Source organism: Myotis lucifugus, unplaced genomic scaffold, assembly GCF_000147115.1.
Source record: "Myotis lucifugus unplaced genomic scaffold, Myoluc2.0 scaffold_1008, whole genome shotgun sequence".
Lineage (NCBI taxonomy): Eukaryota > Metazoa > Chordata > Mammalia > Chiroptera > Vespertilionidae > Myotis > Myotis lucifugus.
Genome location: NW_005872056.1, coordinates 70023 through 77283, shown reverse-complemented (window position 1 = coordinate 77283; position 7261 = coordinate 70023). Strand labels below are relative to the sequence as shown.

General features: G+C 52.3%; 1 protein-coding gene across 4 annotated transcripts in view; it reads left to right on the top strand.

The window, feature by feature from the left end:
• Positions 1-7261, top strand: part of UNKL (unkempt family like zinc finger) — a 38197-nt gene that overhangs the window by 21011 nt on the left and 9925 nt on the right. Inside the window, exon 4 of one of the 4 annotated variants that reach the window (XM_023747830.1) lies at positions 2158-2335. The gene's annotated coding sequence lies outside the window, so the exon portion shown is untranslated. Of the gene's footprint in view, positions 1-2157; positions 2336-5041; positions 5155-5236; positions 5545-7261 lie in introns of those variants that run through there. The other 3 variants (XM_023747831.1, XM_014449069.2, XM_023747832.1) reach the window with 3 other exon arrangements.

The following is a 7261-nucleotide window of genomic DNA, read 5'->3' as shown; positions in this document are numbered from 1 at the left end:
GCTGAAGTTATCATATACTTTGGGAAGCTTATGGTGAACATGCTCCATCTCAAGATACTTGTGAATGCTGGTTTAAACGCTTTAAAAGTGATGATTTTGTTGTGAAAGACAAAGAACGTTCAGGTCAACCAAAAAAGTTTGAAGACCAACAATTACAAGCATTATTGGATGAAGATGCGTGTCAAACTCAAAAACAACTTGCAGAAAGATTAAATGTTGCTCAGCAAACAATTTCCGATCGTTTAGAAGCAATGGGAAAGATTTTAAGGAAGGAAAATGGGTGCCACATCAACTGAACGAAAGACAAATGGAAAACCGAAAAGTCATGAGTAAAATGTTGCTTCAGCGGCATGAAAGAAAGTCTTTTTTGCATCAAATTGTGACTGGCGATGAAAAGTGGATTTATTTTGAGAATCCCAAATGCACAAAGTCATGGATTGATCCAGGTCAACCATCAACATCGACTGCAAGGCCAAATCGCTTCGGAAAGAAGACAATGCTCTGCGTTTGGGGGGATCAGGAAGATGAGGTGTACTACTATTACGAGCTTCTAAAACCAGGTGAAACCGTTAATACTGATCGCTACCGACAACAAATAATCAACTTGAACCACGCTTTGATCGTAAAACAACCAGAATGTGCCAGAAGACACAGCAAAGTAATTTTGCTTCATGATAATGCACCATCACACACTTCAAAACCAGTTAAAGACACGTTAAAAGATCTTGCCGGGAAGTATTAACCCACCCGCTGTATTCACCAGACCTTGCTCCTTCAGATGACCGCTTATTCCTTGTTCCGATTGATGGCACACGCACTTTCTGAGCAGCACTTCAAAACATACGAAGAAGTGGAAAATTGGGTCTCTGAATGGTTTGCCTCAAAACCAGAAAAGTTCTATTGGGACTGTATCCACAGATTACCTGAAAGATGGGGGAATGTGTAGCTAGCGATGGAATTACTTTGAATAAAGCACTTTTGATGTTTCTCTTGAAATTATCGTGTTTTCTTTGATTACAAAATCCGCATTATTAACCAGTACACCTAGTATGATTGTCTAACCAATATGTTACACACCTGAAAATAATACAAATAATATTGACCGTACAGTAAACTATAATATAAAAATAAAAAATTTCTTTTTAAATAAAATGAAATAAATAAACGCAGTGTGGGCTGGCTCCCAGCTCTGTCCGGGGCATTTTCACTGCAGGCTTTTCTTGTGCACAGCGCCCTGCACATTCGAGGCTCTTCATCCAAGACTGGGCCAGCTCTCTGTGTTTCATCTGTTGTCTATCATATAAAGATAACGTGAATGTCCCCATTTTTTTAAAAATATATTTTATTGATCCTTTACAGAGAGGAAGGGAGAGGGACAGAGAGCCAGAAACATCGATGAGAGAGAAACATCAATCAGCTGCCCCCCGCACACTCCCCATTGGGGATGCGCCCGCAACCAAGGTACATGCCCCTGACTGGAATCGAACCTGGGACCCCTCAGTCCGCAGGCCGACGCTCTATCCACTGAGCCAAACTGGTCAGGGCAAATGTCCCCATTTTTTACTTTTCTTTGGTAATGAGGTTATGGGACCATGTCATCAGTTTTCAGAAGAGGGCTGGTTCTCAACTACTTTGTCTGTGGGTGGTTTGTTTTCTAGTGTTGAATGCCTACTTTTGAAAACCGCTTTCTGCAGAGTAGTTCATTACATGAGACTTCCTAGATCAGTGGTCGGCAAACTGCAGCTGGCGAGCCACATGCGGCTCTTTGGCCCCTTGAGTGTGGCTCTTCCACAAAATAGCACGTGCGGGCACGCACGTACAGTGCGATTGAAACTTCGTGGCCCATGCGCAGAAGTCGGCATTTTGTGGAAGAGCCACACTCAAGGGGCCAAAGAGCCACCTGTGGCTCGCGAGCTGCAGTTTGCCGACCACTGTCCTAGATACATTTGTTCCTGTCCCTGGGCGATTGGCAGCTAGTGAGTCTGCTTGTCTAGGTCATTGTAAATAAGTAGACATTTAGGGGTCAAGTCCACTTGCATTACTTTTTGCTTTGGGGGTGGAGTTAGCCAGTGCTTCTGTCTGTCTGGGACTGCACTAGGTCATGCTGCTTTAGTTGGTGCAGGTGCGTCTGCTCATCTTGTTTGTGTCTCTGCACAGAACCACCTGGCGGTGTTTACAGTGGTTCACCCGCTTGCTCCCAGCGTGAGCTCCAGCGTGGCGTCCAGCCTGGCGTCCAGTGCTGGTTCCAGCGGCTCCTCCCCCACTGCTCTGCCCATTCTCTCAGCCCGTGCCCACCCACTGGACCCCACTGGCAGTGCCCTCGAGTCCATCCCAGGTAAGCCCAAGACTCTGGTTTCCCTGACTTCTCTTAGCACTTACCTTGTAGCATTTGGGGAATAAGGTGGAAAACCCACCTGTGATTTTGGTCATCTGTCACTTTGGCTGTCTGGCACATGGTCGTGGAAACCTGCCTCACCAGCAGCCTGGGGCTGGAGCTGCAGATCTGATGAGGAGCCCTCGGGTGGGGCAGCTGCACAGGCCTCAGGGCAAGGCAGAGAATGGGAGGCTCTAGGGAAATTGAAGTGGGAGTTGGGGGGACGGCGAGGGCACTGGAAGGTGGGGGCCATGACGAGGGTGGAAGGGAGTAGGGATGAGTGCAGAAGGCAGCGGGCACGGCTGCCGACTATAGTGGTTCCCTAGCTGCTAGGAGTCAGTGAGGGTTTGTGGACTGATGAGCCCTGTGATTGGAGCCAGGCTGGGGGAACCTGCCTGACGGCCTGGATGGAGGCCTGGGGCTCAGGTGGGGACTGTGGTGAAAATGTAGGGACGAGCAAGATGGACTGACAGCTAAGAGGGTGGTGGTGGGCCGTGCTGTCCCCTAGGCCCCCTCAGGCCACATCGGAGTGGTGGGGCACCTGGGACCGGCGGAGGGTGCTCTGCATTGCTCAGCTGACCCTCACACACATCTCTGTCCTGGTACCGGGAGGTTCAGGGAAGGCCTTCTGTTTGGAAGTTCCAAACTCTCTGTCCCAGAATTGGCTGAGGAGGTGTGGCTATTGGCCAGGAGTCGGCTGCTGCTCTGATAAGAGTCCCAGCCTAGGCAGCACAAAATTTTATTATGGATAAGCACAGTTCTTAAAGGAAAGCTTCTTTTCCCCAATATAAAGGTAGTAATAGTAAAATTTGAGCATAAGAGCAAATTAATTAGGAAAATGAAATTCCTGCCCCTGAATAGGTGAGGCTTTGCTCACCTGAGCGAAATATAGAACCAGGTGCATCTATGCTTTGAAAGGGGCCTCAGTGGACAGGTTTGACTTAAGATTGGAGTTACATATTTCTAGTAATTTTTGCAGTCATTATCTAACACCTAAGGGGCATCCTCAGCCTGTTTTAGTATGTCATTGACCATCTTGCTGTGTATACTTTCATTGACTTAAATATTTCTTGAACCAACTACCAGGAGGTAAAGAGGTGAATTTTTGTTCAGGATCAACATTGCCTCCATTTACAGATAATACATTTCTGTTGCTGTTGTTAAAATAATGAGCTTCTACTATCAGTGTGATCCTCATGTCTTCTATGCTCACCCTCCTGAGATCACGTGTAAGATTATGGCCTAATACTGCCCCAGTTATGGAAGTAACTGCCCTCTGGCCCCAGGAGGGCCCTCACTGGGCAGTGTTTCCACTGCTGAGAACTCCCACCACCGACATGCTTTGGGGCTAACAGGTGTAGACTGGATGTTTTCTACTGGGGTACAGTTTCATTCAGGTTATATCATTACAAATGCACTGAATCAAAATTCATTTTAAAAGTATTCATTTATTCATTTAGAGTAAACTAAAAAAATAAGTGTGGTTTCCAGACTATTCTGTATTTAATGGATTTTGTGGAATCATCTCAGGTCATTTGACAGATTTCATTTCCTTTGCCTTTCACTTCATATGAACAGGTTTCAGATTAAAACAGTGACCATTGCCCTAGCAGGTTTGGCTCAGTGGATAGAGTGTCAGCCCATGGACTGAAGGGCCCCGGGTTCGATTCCAGGTCAAGGGCACATACCTGGGTTTCAGGCTCCATCCTGCCCGAAGGAGGAGGCAACCAGTCGATGTGTCTTTCTCACATCCATATTTCTCTCTCTCTAAAAATCAATGGAAAAATATCCTCTGGTAAGGATTAACATCATCATCATCATCATAATGGTGACCATTAAGTCCTGCAGTTGTGACTGTTGACCTATGAACCAGGAGGTTATGCTTCAATTATGGGTCAGGGCACATGCCCGGGTTTTGGCTAGATCCCCAGTAGGGGACATGGAAAAGGCAGCCAGTCAATAATTCTCTCTCATTGATGTTCCTATTGTCCCTCCCTCTTTGAAATTAATAAAAAAAAATATATTTAAAAATAGTGACCATCAACCCTAGCCGGTTTGACTCAGTGGATAGAGCGACTGCCTGTGGACCCAAGGATCTGGGGTTGGATTCTGGTCAAGGGCATGTACCTTGGTTGCAGGCTCCTCCCCTTCCCAGGCCCTGGTCTTGGCTCCTGTAGGAGGCAACCAATCTTTCTCTCACATGATGTTTCTCCCTGTCTTTCCCTCTCTCTTCCACTCTCCCTAAAAACCAATGGAAAAAATATCCTCAGGTGAGGATTAAAATAAATAAAATTTAAAAACAGTGACCATTAAAATAGTAACCAGAGGAGCTCATTGCTGGAAGCGCCCAGCGGCAAAGAGCAGCGAGAGCCATGATTCCCAGCACCTTGGGTCGGCGTGGGGCGGGGCCGGGGCGGGGCCGGGGGCGGGGCGGCGCCCTCTAAGGTTTGCGTAATCGGGGCGGGGCCGGGGGCGGGGCCGGGGCGGGGCCGGGGGCGGGGCGGCGCGCCGAAGGCCTGCGTCACTCGTGGGCGGGGCCGGGGGCGGGGCGCGTCGAAGGTCTGCGTCACTCGTGGGCGGGGCCGGGGCGGGGCGCGTCGAAGGCCTACGTCACTCGTGGGCGGGACAGGCGCGCGATGGGCGGGCCGCGGGCCGTATTTGAATCCGCGGTGGCGGTGGCAGCAGTGGAGCGGACCGTGAGTCAGCATCCGCAGCCCTGTGTCCTCCGGAGCGGGTCGTCGTTAGGCGAAGCTGCGGAGCGCACCGTGCGCCCCCCTCAGGTGTGGTGCGCCCCCTCCGCGCGCCAACACCCCAGGTGAGGTGCGTCTCCCCACCTCTCCTCCGCGCACCTTGCCCCTCAGGTGTGCCTGCCCTCCCCTCCCGATGCTCGCTCTGGTCCTCGGTGCCCGCGCCCGGTGGGAGAGCAGGGGTGGGCACCCGCTTTCCTAGGGGCTGCGGCGTGAGGGGAAGGCGATCTGCCCGCCTGAGGAGCTGCTCTGCAGAGGCGCCCGCGGGTCCCTGCGTGGGCGCCCGCCACCAGGCTGCTCGGCGGAGCCTTCATCACCGAGCGGAGGTGGGCGTCTTGCTCCCGGGAGAGGATGGTTTCCCGTCTCATCCGCGAATCGCCGCCCGCGCCTACCCTGTCGGAAAGGGAGACCCGCGAGTAGTAGGTGTGCCGGGTGCTTGTCTGTCTTGTAGTTGGGGGAGGACGGCGCGGACCGGGTGGGTGCGGGGAGCCCCCCCAGCCGCGGGTCCCCCAGTTTGGCCTTTGATTCTGTGCACGGTATGCGTTGTCCCCGTGAGTCCCCTGACCCTGGGACCGCGGCGCCTCTCCAATGTGCTGTGTCACGTCAGGAACGGGGCTCTGCCAGAGCCATTACTCAGCAGCTTTCAGCTAATTTCTCATTACCATCGGGGAGGTCCCTGGATCTTGGCAAGGCCGGTTCTGGGTCAGATGGCACAATTTATGTATGTAGGTGGGTTCATCTGCATTTTGAATGTGGAGGCCTTTTTAATAGTCAGTTCTCCCTTTATTTTGGGAGACTGGGTCTGCGCTCAGGGAGCAGCAAGGTGTGGTAGGATGAAAGTACTGCTGGTGAGAAAGTGGGCCAGGACACATCCTGGGAGCCTGGTCTGCCTTGTAAGCTGAAAGCAGGCTGTGGTTTGCCAGGCTTGGCCCCTCTGATGCCCCCTCTGCACTCGAGGGGGCAGCAGGGGTGCATTTAGGTGCCGAGTCATGGGGTGGGGTTGGGGGAGCATCGGGAAATAAATCGCTTCCAGGAGAGCAAAGGCTCCAGCATTCAAGTTTGCCTCCCCCTTTTGTGCCTGTGTTATTCAAACGGTGCTTCTGGAACTCTGTTGGCTTCGAAGCTGACCTTCTCTAACCTGATCCTAGGACTGCAGGTGCTGAGGGCTGAGTCCATGTTTTCAGGCCCAACTAACCCGCACGTTCAGAGCCCCAGGCTGAGCAGATATGACAGATCAGCTCATGAAGGGCGCGTCTGGGCCTCCATTCTTCCGGCTGCAGCACCGGGAGCCTGGAGAGATGGAGGAGGCAGGGCAGAGTGTAAGGGTTGGGTGGGGGGTGGGGGGTCAGTGCTCTTAGAAGATGAGTCCACACATCAGTCAGCACTGGTTCGGGTGCACTCATACAGTCTAGACGTGCAGGAATGGAGCAGGGGGAGATTCTAAGAGGGTTTTGGAGGCTGAGCAGGAGTTCTCCCAGGACTAGTGGGGCTAATGGAAGCCGCAGCCTATGGCAGCAGTGTCACGGCTTGAGGACAAAAGAGGAACCATTTTGGGGTGGAAAGGCTGCTTTGGCAGGACCAGGATGGGGCAGAGTCCAGCCGGGAAGTGTTGACCTGCATGCCAAGGTGGCGCATTCTTTTTTGGGAGGCAGGCTTAGCTAAGGCCAAGGCCACTCTTGAGACAGTTCAGGTCAGGGTGAAGGAGCAGGGCAGCCTGGAGAAATGGCTGGAGTGTGGGGCTTAACTGATGTGTGCTGAGGGAGGAGGAGGAGCTAAGGGTTCCCACAGGGCTCCTGTTCAGTGAGTCATCCCAGGTGCACCAGTTTGAGGGAGGCACCTGTGCACAGATTGAGGAGGCAGTGCATCTGTACTGAGGGCCATCTGGGGCATCTAGCTGTGAGGACTGCAGAAACCATGTGTGTCTGGACCTGGAAGGGCTGCTGAGCTCCCTTCCGAGGAGAGTGGGAGGGCTAAGAAGTTGCCCCTGGCAGAGGAGGGTGGAGAGGGACTGGCAGCAGGCAGGGGCTGCATTTGACCAGAGAGGTTTTGGGGCACATGGCCGGAGGGCACGGCCTGGGCGACAGATTGAAAAGTGAATTGGAAACTGAGGATGGCAAGGAGGAGGGGGGTGGCCAACAGA